We start from the raw sequence: 17,316 nt of genomic DNA on the forward strand, positions 1-17,316 counted from the left end.
ATCACCTCCCATTTATTAGGATGGCCACTATCCAAAAATTAAATAAAGAACAAATATGAACAAAGATATGGAGAAATCGTAACTCTTCTGCACTGTTGGTGGGAATATAAAATGGTGCAGCCACCATGCAGTTTCATCACCAACAGTAGGGAGTTTCCTCAACAAATTAAAAATAGAATTACCATATAACCCAGCAATCCCACTTCTGGATATAAACCCAGATGAGTTGAAAGCAAGATCTCAAAGAGGTATTTGTGTACCCATGTTCACTGCAGCATTATTCATAATAACCATGAGATAGAAGCAAACCCAAAGTCCATCAATGGACAAACAGATGAAGAAAACATAATAGATACAAACAATAGATTATCATCCAACCTAAAAAAGGAAATCCTGTCACATGTCACAACACGGATAAAGCTATGGAACATTATGCTAAGTGAAATAAAGTAGTCACAAAAAGACAAATACTGTGTGATGCCACTTATATGAGGTACATAAAGTAGTCAAATTACTTTATAGAATTGTAAAGTATTAGAATGGTCATTGTCTGGGACTGGGGAAAGAAAAGTGAGATGTCGTTCAATGGGAATAGAGTTTTAGTTTCATGAGATAAAGTTCTACGTACCTGTTAGACAATATGAATATACTTATCACTCCTGAACTATATACTTAAAAAAGATTAAGAAGACATATTTTATGTTATGGGTTTTTTTTACCACAATTTTTATTTTAAAAACATTTCTATCTGAAAGGGTTATTATGTTGAACTATGTATTAACATTCAGAAATAATTTATCAAGTTCTTGTTTGAGGTAGAGAAGAGAATGTTGGAACTGTCTCCAACTCAAGCTCCTTAAAAGAATGAATGGGGACTGTACTCAGGTGCCTCACATTTCTCAGGCGCTTTCCATCCTCACTCTTGTCTCTCTTAGGCTTATATCCAATGACATTCTGCTCTGACTCTTCTTCACTTCTTTTTCAGCCTACGGTCATTTTCCCTGGACTATGCCTTCTATATAATCTGTGAGTCTGAGATCTCTAGAACTCCAGAGTTTCTGGACGGCAAACTCAATCCAAGTATTCAGAATATGATTTTTCTCTTTCTCTTGCAAGACACAGGTTGGAATCACAAATGGCCCTAATAATCTAACATGGATCTAATGATCTAATGAACCAGGTCGTGTCAATGGTTTGAGTCAGTTGAGTGTGGTAAAATTCAAAGATGTAGGGACTATAGTACACCACAAAGGATAGGGCCTATATGAAAGGAATAGCTGCCTAATGACAGTAGCACCAAAGAAATCTGCTTGTTTTTCAAAACAGACTAGAAATCTGGAAACTTAGGCAAATACTTGTGATGTTTAAAACCATCTTCATGTAAAAATGAAATGCAGTAATACCATGGGTTCTTTGCTTACTGGACATCAGCTTTTGATTCTTGCTATAAAGCTCAAAGAGATAAGAAAATCGGATCTTTTCCCAAGATGACACACAAAAACAATACTAACTCCACTTTTCTTATAGAGAACCCCAAATATGGGAACTTTATTATACCTTAGGACTTAAGATCTTTCCTTAGCCCAACATTGTTTCTGATACTTCTTGGCTTCCACAAGTGGCTTCCACAAGCTATTGTTAGTTGATAGGTTTGATTCCAAAAGTTCCTCCCAGAGTTTCAGTGATTATACTGAAACCCTCTTTCCTTGGTCACTCAATGTCCTGAGCGTCTCTGCTTCCTCACACTATTTTCCTTAAGTTCTTCCTTATCCGGAGAAGTATATGATATCTTACAAGTTTCCACTGTCCTTACCAGTGTCATACTCTTAGACTGATAGAAGCCTTCCAATATCAGGGGCCCCTGCTTAATTCACTAAAGGCAACTATGAGCTGAATCTTAAAACTGAGGAACTAGTTCTCACAGCAAAAGTCAAAACCCACTGGGACTGCCTGGAGAAATGAGCTTTTATAATGTATCATACAGTCTCTTAACTCCTCTCTAAAGAATGCTCTAATATACAAAGAGTTGGGCCACATTTCCCTCTGGCCCAGAGTGTAAGGATACTTTTTCTTTTAGTACCTAAAGCCAAGTTTCCAAAGCCATGAAAACAATCCCATTTTACCATCAGGGTTAGTCCCCATTGTGCACAGAATGCATGTATGAATCAAAACCCAGTTATGTTCATTGGTTCTCAGAAATTCTCCAAGTTAAATAAGCAAAATATACTGAGACACAGAGGTCAAAGGAAAAAAAATGAAGCTACCTATTTAAGAACAAAGGCTTTCTAGAATCTACTGATCTCAGGATAAATTTTCTTTAAGTAACTCATCACAATTGACACTGTTCATTACTATCTACATGGAACCACCAAACCAATTTCCACAAACTGGCTTGTGCCAAACAGAAAGACAAATACTTGATAGAGCAATAGAATTTAACATAATTTCTGCTTCTCCTTTCCTTCCTACCGGCACCTTAATCTTTAGGATGAGCTGTCCTATAAGACTAGTTCAAGGGAATACCACTTAAAACTAGACAGTAACTAAATACCAAAATCAAAATCCCAGAAACAGCCAATAATCAAAAATAGTTGATAAGATATTTTCATCCCCAAATATAAACAGCTACAAGACCCTCCTACTTTCAACTTTTATATGAGAAGAAATAGAAGGAAGCAATAAGATATATAAATGACTTGAGAACAGGAGAACCCAAAAACAAAGGCACTCAAAAACACAGTCAGTCATTTGAGATCAGCAACTACATACTTCAGCTCACAATGACTGCAAAAAATCGATGTTCTTACAAACTAATTTTGTGGAAAAGTGAGTAGAAAAATACAGCTCCCATATGCAAATTTTCAAAAACAAAAATATCTCCCTAGAAAGTAAAAACATGACATAAAACCCCACAAAACAGATTTTAAAAAGTAACTTAAAAATAAATAAAAATTTAAAAAATAAAAAAGGTAGTATTTCAAAAGAGCTACAATTTAACATAATGATATAAGCTATGAAAGAGTAATGCAAGTTACAATTAGAAAAACCACAGGGTGCCTGGGTGGTTCAGTTGGTTAAGCATGCAACTTTGGCTCAAGTCATGATCTCACTGTTCCCAAGAGTAAGCCCAGACATTGGGCTCTGTGCTGACAGCTCAGAGCCTGGAGACTGTTTCAGATTGTGTCTTCCTCTCAGTCTCTGCCCCTCCCCTGCTTGTGCTCTGTGTCTCTCTCTCAAAAATAAACAAACAGTAAAAAAAATTTTTTTGAGAAAACCAATAAAGAAGGTTATAAAAGAAAAAAACAGAAAAATTATTTTAGAAATGAAAGAACACAATATGCATAAACACAACTGATAATACTTTGAGAACTACAAGCAAGAGGAGTAATTTTTTTAATTAAAAATATTTAAAATAGTAAAAGTAACTCAAGAAAAAATTACAGCTATAAAAGCTAGGCAAAGAAAATCTAACAGGCATGTAATAGAAGGATCTGAACAGGGGGAAAAAGGAAAAATTTAAATGAAGGAAAATTTCTTCAAATTTAAAACAAAAAAAAATTGAAATGTGTTGTTTCAGAAGACACATTGCATACCTGGAAAAGTTAATCCATAAAAATCAATACCAGCAGTATTCTGCTAATGATTTCACATCCAGAACAAAAGACCAAGTTACTTATAAGGAAAAAGGGAAAAAAAAAAAACACACCTTTTTTCAGAGAACTGGAATAATCCTAAGATTTGTGGGAACTACAGAGACCCTGAATAGCCAAAGCAACCTTGAAAAAGATAAAACTTGAGCTAACACAATCCCAGAATTCAACATTATACTACAAAGCTGTAGTAATCAAAACAGTGGGGTACAGGCACAAAAACAGACACACAGATCACCAGAACCGAGAACCCAGAAATACAGCCACACTTGCATGGTCAGTTAATCTATGACAAAGGAGGCAAGAATATACAATTGGAAAAAGTCTCTTCAACAAATTATGGGAAAACTGAAGAGCTACATGTAAAAGAATGAAATTGAACCACCTTCTTACAGTACACAGAAAATAAACTCAAAATGTGATTAAAGATCTAAATTTGAGACCTGAAATCATAAAATTCCCAGAAGAAAATACAGGTAGTAAACTTTTTGACATAAGCCATAGAAACATTTTTCTAGATATGGCTCGTGAGGCAAGGGAAACAAAAGCAAAATTAAACTGTTAGCACTACACCAAAATAACAACCTTTTGCGTAGCAAAGAAAACCATCAACCAAAAGACAACCTACCAAATGAGAGAAAATCATTTGTAAATGATGTATCCAATAATGGGTTGATATCCAAAATATATAAAGAACTTATACAACTCAACACACACACACACACACACACAATAATTAAAAATGGGCAGAAGACTTGAATAGACATTTCTCCAAAGAAGACATACAGATAGCCAATAGGCTTATGAAAAGATGCTCAATATCACTAATCATCAGGGAAATGCAAATAAAAATCACAATTAGACATCACCTCATTTTTCAGAAAGGCTAAAATCAAAACACAAGAAATAACAAGTGTTGGCAAGGAAGTAGAAAAAAGGAACCTTCGCACACGGTTGGTAGAAGGTGATATATCCACTGTGGAAAACAGAGAGATCACTCAAAAATTTAAAAATAGAACATATGGTCCACTAATTCCACCACTGGGTATTTACCCAAAGAATATGAATATACCATTTCAAAAAATGTATATACCCCTATGTTTATTATGGCATTATTTATAATAGCCAAATTATGGAAGCAACCCAAGTGTCTACTGTTAGGCGAATGGATAAAGAAGAGGTAGATAAATGGAGTATTACTCAGCCATAAAAAAGAATTAAATCTTGCCATTTGCAACAACATGGATGGATCTAGAGGGTACAATACTATGTGCAATAACTGAGATAAAGACAAATACCACAGGATTTCTCTCATATATGGAATTTAAGAAACAAAGAAAATAAACAAAACAAAGAAAAAAAACATACTCTTAAATACAGAAAACAAATTGATATTTATCAGAGGGGAGGTGGGTGGGGGGAAATGGATGATGTAAGTAAAATGTATACAACTACTGAATCACTACATTGTACACCTGAAACTAGTGCAATACTGATTTTTTTTAAATTTTTTTTTTAAGGAGACAGAGAGAGAGCATGAGCAGGAGAGGAGCAGAGAGAGAGGGAGACACAGAATCTGAAGCAGGCTCCAGGCTCTAAGCTGTCAGCACAGAGCCCGATGTGAGGCTCGAACTCACAAACTGTGAGATCACGACCTGTGCCGAAGTCGGACACTTAAACGACTGAGCCACCCAGGCGCCCGTGTTTTTCTGCTGTACAAAGTTCTTTAAACATACAAAAATCAAACAATATTCTTGTGTTCTCACCTTGAGAAGTACACTATAGACAGAACTTCAGATAATCCAAATGAATGGGGATATGGCATAAAAAATTGGTCATATTGAACATCAGTTGTTAACATTATAAAAGAGAAAAATATAATGTGTCTTTTATGGAAAGGTATATGCAGCTACTTATGAAATAATCCTATCAAAGATGCTTGAACCTGAGCCTAATCAAGCCAGTAGATCAACTACTGATTTACATAAAATATAAATCATAGAATGTGTTAAGTATGCCACAGGGATCTAATCAACAGAATCCAGAATGTGAGAACTCTGTAAAACTCCTTCTAAAACAGTTTCTTTAAGCAGTAAACTTTGAAAGAAAAAATAAAGGAAGGAAATATACATTGAAGCACATTTAAAAGACAACAAATAAATTCAATATTTAGATTTTATTCAGATTCTAATTAGTAGGGGAGAGAAGGAGAGAAAGAAGGAGGAAGGAAGAGGAAGAGGGGAAAGAGGAGGAAAGACAAAATCTTTGAGATAATTGAGAATTTAAACATCCTAAAGTTGATTTAATAATGTTAGAGAAGCAATGTTATACAAGGCTATGTTAAAAGTGTTTAAATATTTTAAAGATGCATCCTGAAATATTTAAGGATGAAATGATAAAATATCTGAGATTTGCTTCAAATTAGGCTGAGGAGAAGTGGATGGGGTATAGATGAAAGACTGGTCTTGGGTTAATCATCACTGAAGCCAGTTGACAGACACATGGGAGTTCATTATAATCTTCCCACTTACTAGGTTTAAAAATTTTATATAATAAAACATAGTTAAAGTCATCTTATGCCTAATGATCAGGTTGCAAAAGAATAAGTTTATTTGGCCTGTGTGAATATGATGTGCCAATAGCTCTATACCTTTATAAATCAAAATTTGGTGTTTATTAGCACAAAGAGAAAAATATAGATCATTACCATTCCTTTCTTGCACAATCACATTTTCTTACTTAACAGATGTAGAACTGGAAGCTGACCATAGCCCAAACTATTTCAGCCTCAAGAATGTCACAGACCACTTCTAAATACTATGAGACGTGACTTTGGAGGATCCTGGTGCACTACCTAACTTCACATGAGAGATCTTGATGGTAATCTCTATTATGACAACAGCACTGCAAAAGACAAATGTACCTCCACCTTTGGGGGGGGAAAGTCTTGCTAAGCTGCTACCTTCACAGAAAGTATGGAAATGCAGAAATCACCTTAGCATGTGACATACACGTAGGATTGTGGCTGACAACGTAACATGGCTTTAAGCTGAGCTCCCATCTCCCTTCAGTGATACTGGCTGCTGTCACAGCCTCTGAGGACCCAAAGTGTTGTAAATTTGCTTCCTGCTTGTCAAATCGTCACCTGGAGCTGACCCTGGATAAGAGTCTATTTCTAAAAGAGAGTTTTAGAAAAATATGACATTTCACGTATATATGAATATGTATTTCATATATATGACGTTTCAATAATGTAAGCCAAGCCTTTGTTTAATAGATTTCTAGGTCAGGGAAGTACTCAGACCTGTTTTATTTAGATGTGTATTTAAATACCCCAGAATAATACCTAAGCATCACTTCAGAATTTATTTTGCCTGAGTGAGATCATTGCATACCTCAGAGTGTAGAGAAATATGGGATAATACCCAGTAATTATTTGAAGAAAGATCATTTTTATCTACTTTTCATGGATACCATAGGGATAGCTCTGTAAAATAACTGTAAAAATATTGTGTTGCACTAAATATAATTCTTAGACTTAAAATACTACATCCACAGAGCGTTTAGGATTTAGGGAGACAGATCAATCCTCTTCAACTTCTCTTTTCAGCAAGGAGATGAACATCCCTGCAAAATTGTCAATTTGTTGCCAAACTCGTTTTATCAAGCTGTTTGATTTAGCTGTCCCCTGAATACATAGTTCAGTATAAAGAGGTAGATACAGTCTTTCCTGGGAGACCTCTCAGTGCTCATTCTACTCCACAAACATGTTGGTCCTTTCTGATTTTATTTCCTGCAATTGTAACCCATTTTTGATTCCCAAGCTCACATCTTTCATCTGTCAAGACTCCAAACTATAAAAGAGCAATGGGTAAAGACTATTTCCTTCCACAACAGATGGGCCTGTTTGCGATTTGCCAAACTCCAAAAGATATGTTCTTCCCTGGATCCTGCCAGAAAGGGCTAGGGTGTTGAAATAGATGCAGAAAATCCCTCTGTCCTGATACAATTGCTTAACTGTAAATTATGTTTCTGGATATAAAACCATCCGGGCTGTTTTATTTCCATTTCCATGTGTAGCACTCAATTCCCCTGACAATTTCTTAGTTATTTTAGGTTTGTGAACCGTGAACTTTAGTCATTGGCTAGGTACTCTTGTGTGGATTCACCTCTGCTAGCTGAAACACACATCAGACTTCCTTGAGCATTTTGTCCGCCCTTCAGTTCTGCCAACTCATCCTGTCATAAGCCTTTCCAAATCTACTCTTAGCAGGGCTTCTCCAATGGGTATTATTCCTATTTTTGTGGGTCTACTCTTTCCCAGAATCTGTACTCAATCCTGGTGATATATAATACTTACCAGGATTTTACCAAATGGCAGATAGAGCTAAATCCTTTACATATATTATCTCATATATCTATCTCCACACAGGAGGTAAATAACCTTATCATCCCCATTTCTCTTATGAGGAAACTGAAATTCAGACAAGTCACAGTATTTGCTTCAGGTCACACAGCTCTCAGAGGTTTAAACCTAGAAATGTTTGATTTAACTCAAAGCTTGATACATCCTGCAATTCCATACTATCTTCACCAAAACAGAAAGCATTTTTTTTAATCACAAAAGTCTGGGTATAATTTGGTAAACTATAAAAACAGCAGTTGAGGGTCTTCTTGTAACAGAGGTCATATAATTTAAATTTTAAAGCTTTTAAAATCCCCCAAACAATTAAGCACAAGCATGTGAGTGCATAAAAGGGGAGTGTTAACCTCTATAAATGGTGGTTAACACTGAGCCTTTCTCATGGCTAATGCTCGCCCCCTGCTGGTAAATCTAATTTGTGTTTCAAAAGCACTCAATGCCAGAACCCTTCTGTAAAGTCATTAAAACATAAACTGGTGCAGCCACTCTGGAAAACAGTGTGGAGATTCCTCAAAAAATTAAAAATAGATCTACCCTATGACCCAGAATAACACTGCTAGGAATTTACCCAAGGGATACAGGAGTGCTGATGCATAGGGGCATTTGTACCCCAATGTTTATAGCAGCACTTTCAACTATAGCCAAATTATGGAAAGAGCCTAAATGTCCATCAACTGATGAATGCATAAAGAAATTGTGGTTTATATACACAATGGAATGTGGCAAGGAGAAAGAATGAAATATGGCCTTTTGTAGCACCATGGATGGAACTGGAAAGTGTTATGCTAAGTGAAATAAGTCACACAGAGAAAGACAGATACCATATGTTTTCAGTCTTATGTGGATCCTGACAAACTTAACAGAAGACCATGGGGGAGAGGAAGGAAAAAAAAAAGGTTAGAGAGAGAGAGGACGCCCAACCATAAGAGACTCTTAAAAACTGAGAACAAACTGAGGGTTGATGGGGGGTGGGGGGGGGAGGGGAGGGTGGGTGATAGGTACTGAGGAGGGCACCTGTTGGGATGAGCACTGGGTGTTATATGGAAAGCAACTTGACAATAGATTTCATTTTTTAAAAAAAAACATAACCTACCTTCTGTGTCAATTTAGAATTAGGACAGTAACAGCAGCCTTCTGACTTTCATAAAGTAAGATGAAAAATCATATGATGGAAGCAACTATACAAAAGGCTTTGTTATGACTTTTTCAGACAGCGAAAACTTACTACCACCTATGATTTCTAGGCAGTCAGAATTTTGTCATGTACAAAAGATGGCAGATGAACCCTTATTAGTTATTACCTTCAGGTGGTTCTGATGAGGGCAGCAGAGATGAGAAGGCTGATATTCTAACCAAGGGAAAAATTAATTAGAGCAGAAGCTCTCCTTTGTGATTCCATTTTATGTCTGCAGAAGAAAAAAAAAGATACTAAAAACCATGCTTCAATCCATTCCTCTCCTCTCTTTAATAATGCAGTATTCTTTTTTGCAGCCAGTTACCTGACGAATGCTGAAACACTGAAAAGGAGCAGTCAGCATCTTACAGGTTTCCCTGTGTCTTGAGGCAGGTAAGTTTGCTCAAGTCTCCAATGGAACTAAGAGAATCCGTCAGACACATGCTCTACCAAAAAATTGGGATAGACTCAGAGTGTAATCAACTCAGACTCAAACACACATAGACATTTGAAAGTAAAACTGAAAGTCAAATCACACACTTGAAATAAACCACATTTATAGTGAAATGATAAATATATCAGAGTATTTGCTCAAAGATCATATTTTTAAGGAGTAATATCTAAAAAGCATTAGCTGATTAGCTTTCAATCTGTGTTTCACATTCCATTGGTCATATAATGATCCGTACATTTATTTATACGATCTCTTCATTAAAGTTGCCAGTGTAGAAAATAATATTCCTTAATCCAGCAAAATGCTTAGCATTGTGAGATATGAGCTTGATACTATTATTTAGACAAAAAACAAACGAGTGTAAGACTGTTCCTCAAGTTTGATTATAGAAACACAAGTCAAGAAGACACAAAGACAAGAGGAATAAATGGAGAATAGGAAAGGAGTTCATAATTTCCATGCCATCTCACTTTCCCCCAAATTCTTGACATTTTGAGGTTGAATTTATTCTGCTATAGTACTTATTTGTATAAGGAACATTATCTCATATGTTTGGAGTGAAGAGGATGCAGGGTAGGAGGTATTCAGTAACACCTATTATGTTACAGCAGTAACATTACCCATTTGTAAAACTAGTTCTTATGCTAGTCACTTGCAGACATTAACCAATTTAATACTTCCAATAATCTCATTTTTTTTCCTGTTTTACTATTAGGGAAATGAAGGCTTACAGAGGTCACACAGTATCAAAATCAAGATTCAAATGTACTTTCTAACTTGCTTTTAACACTTGTATGCCATTTCCCTGATCCCAGTGATAAAAACATCCCCATGTTCATTTATGTATTCATCCTTCATTATGAAGAGATTAAGGGCAGGTTTTCTCAGACAAAGCTCAGTAACTGCAGCAACTCTTAGCTAACAGGTCAATTTATGGAGGACAAATGATTCAGAGGGGAAGGCTTCCAGAGTAAACTTGTTGGGGGGCGGGGGAAGGGTGGCAGAATAGCACCAAAGCACCCAAGGACACATGGCCACGTGTTGGGTAAGTGGGCAGGACTTGGCAAAGACTAGTATCCCTCTGCTGAGCCATGCTCCTTTGTCTGGAGTGCCCCAGAATGCTCCAGGACATTGTTTAGTGGCTGTTGGCTGCAACAAAACCTCAGGGGTAAAGCAAAGGGAAGCACAGAAGATCTGGGGGCAGTCAGAAAGCAGGCATTCACTCAATTGTGGAATTTTGCTCATCCATATATTTAGGCAAAGAATACATACATACATACATACATACACACACACACACACACACACACACACACACACACACACTTTTGAGCTTTTTTATAATTTTGTAATTTACCCATCTCTAAGGATAATTTAAAATAAATGCATCATTTTCTTTGCCTGTTATAGAATATACAAAACTAGAGTAGATCACTTATATGTGGAAACTAATCAAGTGGACCTCATAGAAACAGAGAATGGTAGTTGTTGGGGGTTAGAGGTCGAGAAAATGGGGAAATATTGGTCAAAAGTATCGACTTCCAACTAGAGTAAGTTCAGGTGACTAAATACTTCATTTTATATTGATAGTGAGAGTAGATCTTAAACACTATCACCATACACACAAACACACAAATGCACAAAATCATAATTATATGAGAAGAGGAAAGTATCAACCAACCTTATTGTGGTAATAAGGCTTTCATAATATATATGTGTATCAAATCATCATGTTGTGTAACTTAAACTTATATACATTATGTGTGAGCAATAGGTCACTAAAGCCAGAAAGACACTGAAAACACCAACAAAAACTCCGGAGATGTGTGACAAAGGAAAACAACTTAGTATGTGCAGAGTTGGGAAGAGGATGAGTAGTTGGCTGCACACAAGTTGAGAGTGTGTATTTGCCATTAGGATTAGTTAAAATGGATATGAAAGTGTTGACTATTAAAATGATAAGATTGGACAAATTATGCCCCACCATCCAAAAATAATTTACTTTGGAATCCAAGTTGTATAGGTGGCCAATTACGATTGAAGTAGCAAATGGAGTCGTTTCCAAACCACATCTTTACTTCACACTGAATGGAAACATGCTCATGGTAATCTCAAGTCAAAGTTTTATTTTTGTCACAGTTTATTCTTACATCCAGGGAATAGCTCTGCAGGCTTCTCTTATTTAGAAAGGTTTTTTGTTGTTCTGTTTTGTTTTTTTAAGTGTGCACTAGTGGACTAAGAAAGTCAAACTTTAACCAAGGGAGGATATGAACACTCTGGTGCCATTCATGTGATCCTGTAAAACCCAACTACCATTTACAGGGAAGAGGTATAATGTGAGGGGCTCCATACATGGTAGTCTACTAGAGCATCCCATACAGATCTTACAAACACTCAATAAGGTAGTTTTTACCCCATTACACAGATAAGGAAACTAAAACTTACAAGGGTTACTTATTTGCCTGACATGAAAATGGCAAGGTAGGGATCTCCGCCCAGATCTAATTCTACTCAAAAGCAAATGGCCCTGTAATAACTGCATGAAATGGGTGAAAATGATACAACTATTTAGGATAGTTCATCTCCTTAGTGCCTGCAATTAGCCAGAGTAAGGGAGTGACCTCAATGTTCTCTGTAAATAGAAGCTATAAAAAGGTTTAAAAAAGGGGAGGGGGGTGGGGAGGCTTTTGCAGGCAGTTTTAAATGTTGCCTCCTAGCCACCTCACTACATTAAAATGTCATAATTTTTCCTTCTATAATGTGATCTTTCAAGATTTGCTTTTTCTATTTAATTCTATTACAGTGATACCCAGCTCAGATTTTGTAATAAAGTCCATAGAAAATGTAAATAGAAATTCACTTTATGAAAAACTTTGCCATAAGATGTATTCTGATCAACACAGATCATATATCCCACACTGAGTTTCTACTTTAATATTGCAGCCTGGATCTCCTGTAGATTGTGAGAGTTAATACAGAAAACATTGCCATGAAATCTCTCAAGTAACAATACATATGATAACTTATCACACTAGGTTAGAAACCCTTTGAGCCCTGAAACCCAAAAGGTGTATTCCCAGCCTTACAAAACTGTGGGGAAGCTATGAGGTGTAGGAAGATTAAATGAAGATGGTCACCAGTTTGAGTACAAACAGGGTAAAAAAGAAGATGCCAGGCAGAGGCAGTAGGGGGAGCATGTGATGGGGATCAAAAAGCCAGTCTTCTAACTAATCACAAGGCTGTATAACTTCAGACAAGCCAGGAATTATGTTTCCTCATCATTAAGTTGAGACACCAGCATCAGATGCATTCTGATTTCCCTGAATATGAGATCTGTCTCCGAAAATTAGGCAGTACAAAGGCTTTAGGACCAGGTGCAAACAGCAAGCACAGGCATTCATTTCACACTGATCTTGGCAGTAGAGGAACAAGGAGACAAAATTAATTCTCTAAATTAGGCAGTCATGTGGGACCCTGAGACTGAATGCATTTGAAATTTAGATCAAACTTTTGGGGGCAAAAAGACATTGTGAGGTGTCTCTAGAGCTGTCCAAGTTTGAGGTGGTTCTGACTCTAGAAACTTAAACCCAATTGTTTAAAACACTTTGTTATTGCTAGGGTGATGGAAGGGACTGAATGACAAACCCTGTGCAAAAATTCTGCATAGCCCATCAGCTCTCTTTAAGTAGTGGCTCTATAGATTTTCATGTTGCAACTAATTTACACAAGAAACGTATCTTAGAATTGTTTGACTACTTTGTAAGTGGTCTGAAAATAAGGAACAAAATCACCCTCAGTCTCCTTCTACACCCACCAAAACAGTCTAAGCTTGTGTTGTAATCTTTGATCAGTTTGTTTCATAAGAGATAGGGGTTTATTTTTATTTATTTTGAGAGACCACGCATGTGTGCACATGTACAAGCATGAGCAGGTGAGAGGCAGAGAGAGAGAGGGGGTTAAAGAGAGAATCCCAAGCAGCCTCCACTTGGGCTGCACAGAGCCCAACACGGTGTTTGAACTCATAGATCCTGAGATCACAATCTGAGCCAAAATCAAGAGTCAGATGCTTAACCAACTGAGCCACCCAGGAACACCCAGAGATTTGTTTATTGATGCTTCTTTCTTTCCTGCTAAACTATGAGCTCCAAGGACTACTGAGTGTTTGCCACTGCCTTCCACACAAGGCTGAGCACTGTTTCTGGCATATACTAGGAAGTCCAATAAATGTGTGCTGACTTGAACCAAATTTAAAATAAGGCCAAATTCCTCCCTTTCCCTTACTCATTTAATATCCTATAATTGAATGTTGAACAATAACCACAGAAAGTAATCGGTATTTATATCAAGCTAGTCAAAATCATTGGGCTGTAAAAGTGATTAGCTTGGAGTGGGAAGAAATTTTTTCTTAATCGTAGTACAATACACATAACATAAAATTTACCATTAACTACATTTAGTACAGTCACAGTGTTGTGAGGATTTTATATTTAAAGCATAATAAACAAAGTATTAACAAAAACTACCCCCTCTAAAAACACAACCTTGTAAGGTGCCTGGGTGGTTCAGTTAGTTAAGCATCCGACTTCAGCTCAGGTCGTGATCTCACGGTCTGTGGGTTTGAGCCCCTCAGCTGGCTCTGTGCTGACAGCTCAGAGCCTGGAGCCTGCTTCAGATTCTGTGACTCCCTCTCCCTTTGCCCATCTCCTGCTCGCTCGCGCATGCCCCCTCTCTCTCTCAAAAAAAAATACATTAAAAATAATAATAGTAAAATAAAATAAAAACACAACTTTGAGAACATTCCCATTTCTGTCATTTCCCACTTTGTATATATTACTCTGAAGCTCTAAGTACTGTCATAACTAATATACATATACTAATAGTATCTAGATTTCAGAATCTATTTTAGCAATAAAGTATTCCTGTGAAGGCAATATCAAACTGTTTTCAGCCTTATGGGTAGTACTCAATAGCTCCTAAATGACTTTATAAACAGAGGTGAAGAGTGTCCATGTTTCACACACACACACGCACACTACACAACATACTTTACCAGCCCCACGAATATCTAGCCAACAATACGGTCTCAGTTACATGACCTGCTCAACTCCAGTGATCTTTTCCTCCATTCCTCTTCTACCATCCATTCCTTGGACCATAGGACATTGTCATCACCCATACTTCATTCAACTACACAATGATTCCCTGCTCAAAATTTCTGTTACTTTTCTTGTTCAATTTCTCCCAGTGTGACCAATCTGCAAAATCCATGAGCTATCCTTCCCTCTGAGCCCCCAATTTTATCCCATTTCACACACTTTTTTCAATTGCCAGCATATGCAAATAAAATCCCAAGATCCATGGTTTCAGTAACATCCTTGCTAATATCCCAAACTCCTTTGCCCTCTCTTTTGTTTTGTCTTGTAGACAAAGGCCATCTAAGACAAGATTGCCTGACAGCTAAGAATAGGAATCTGGAGCTAGATGGTAGATGTCTGTGTTCGATCACTGAGCATTCTGAGCACCTAGACTAGTGCCCACAGGTTGTAGGCAATAAACACGTGTTTGCTGTGTGAACACTCCATTCCTTAATATGCTTAAATGGAAGAAATATAACTAGATTGACCAGCACGAGGCAGCAGCAAGATGGGGCAGGTAGGTTTTTGTGATACTGTGAGACCACCCAGCTGACTGTGCATGTATGAAGCCTCAGGATGCTTAGTACCAACTGCTTCTCTAGGTACACTATACTTTCCATGGATTCTTGAGCTTCCGCCCCCATCTACTTCCACCCTACCACATCATGCCTGCCCCTCATTTCTGTAGAGAATACTCTAACTGTATTTTAATGTTTTGGGGATGGAATTTCAAAAGCCCTGTCACTTTGATTGTATTTCAGCCAACTGTAGATTGCTCTAATTACCCACATTATTTAGCTGGAGCAATTTCAATTTTTCTCATTTCCTAGTTTCTTTCATTCTAATGAAATGACACGAATACAGCAAGGGAAAAATCATGTATCTTACTAACCTTGTCTCTTACAATTTTGTATTCCTTAATTCCACATGTTCAGCATTAAAGATTATTTCTAGCTTTCTCTTTTCTCATAATGACTTTTTTCCCTAGGCTTGATATATAAGACTCTTAGGAGGAAAAAAACAAAAGAAACACATAATTTTGATTCCATTGTATAAAAAGCCTTTAGAGAGCAGTTCAGAATCTCTCTCTACAGAGGATACTATAGATAAAAGATATCATCTAGATAATTAAAACTCAAAACATATATCCACCTGTAATTGTCTTGCACTTAATGGCACCATATTTTGGTGCTTCTGTGACTGAACATATATGCTCCAATTCTCAGCATATATTTGCCAAAATATCAGACGTAGAAACAAAAAGTTGAATTTCCAATACCCTAGCCAGCTCATCTAAGTATTATAGGTGGACGGTGAAGTTATGTTGATTTCTTGATCTTTTTGACCATAGCATTAACCTTTCACCTGGACTCTGGTATCCCCAGAAGTTGGGAGAGTGTTCAAGTAACAAAATGATAGTATGCTGGCACTCCACATAAGGTTAGAAGAGGTCTCTTATTTTTCTTTATTTTTAGAGAGAGAATGTGAGTGAGACAGAAGCAGGGGACAGGCAGAAGGATAAAGAGAAAGAACTTTAAGCAGGCTCCATGCTCAGCACACAGCCCAAAGCAGGGCTCGATCACACAACCCTGGGATCATGACCTGAGCCAAAATCAAGAGTCGGACACCCAACTGACTGAGCCACTCAAGCACCTTAAGAGGTCACTTATTATATGCTTTACTGAAATATAAACTTAGCCATAGCATTTTATCATTTATAGAAATTTTCTCCCTTGGGTTTGAAAAAGAGAGAATGCCTTATCCCTTCAACATAAACCAAAACATTGAGTAGAAATCTGACGATTCTTTCATAAGCTTGTCCTAAGAGCCATTTAAATTTACAGCTCTGTAACAAAGTTAACTCACAACTTCCATTTGAAGCCTAACTTTCATTTCCTTGAAGTTAGAAGACAATATCCAGAAAGCTCATTCAATGGCAAGTTGTAAAAATGTACAATGACCTCTACTTTTGGATTTCATCTTCATCTGAAGAGACTTATGATAGCAAGAAAAGCCCTGCCCTGAAGTTGGAGCTTTGGGGTTTGCATTTCAAGTTGATCAATTTATAGCTTTATGTAACATTGAGCAAACTACTTGTTGACTTTAGTTTTCTTTATTCATTCCATTAATATTTCCTTGGCAAGTATCAGTCACTAATTTAAAAATAAATTTTAATTATTCAAACATCTATTATGTGAAATTACTATGCTAAGCAGCTATGGTTCAAAGAGAAACAATGCCTCTACCCTCAAGCACACACTGTAGTGAGGCAAATAGACATTTTGCCAATAAAGATTTAGACCTAGAGTACCATAGGAATGCAGCAGAGAAACACCTTACCAGACTGACTGAGGCGATGATGAAGATAGCTTCTGACAGGCTATTTGAGTTAAATGAGATGGCAGACATAAAATGACAGGCACAGAGTAGTTATTCCTCCTACAACCTATCACTACAAAAATTCAGGCTCTTTTAACAAT

Source organism: Lynx rufus, unplaced genomic scaffold, assembly GCF_022079265.1.
Source record: "Lynx rufus isolate CCGP_SWC_20201006 ecotype Redwood Valley unplaced genomic scaffold, mLynRuf1.p SCAF_13, whole genome shotgun sequence".
In the NCBI taxonomy this organism is placed as follows: Eukaryota; Metazoa; Chordata; class Mammalia; order Carnivora; family Felidae; genus Lynx; species Lynx rufus.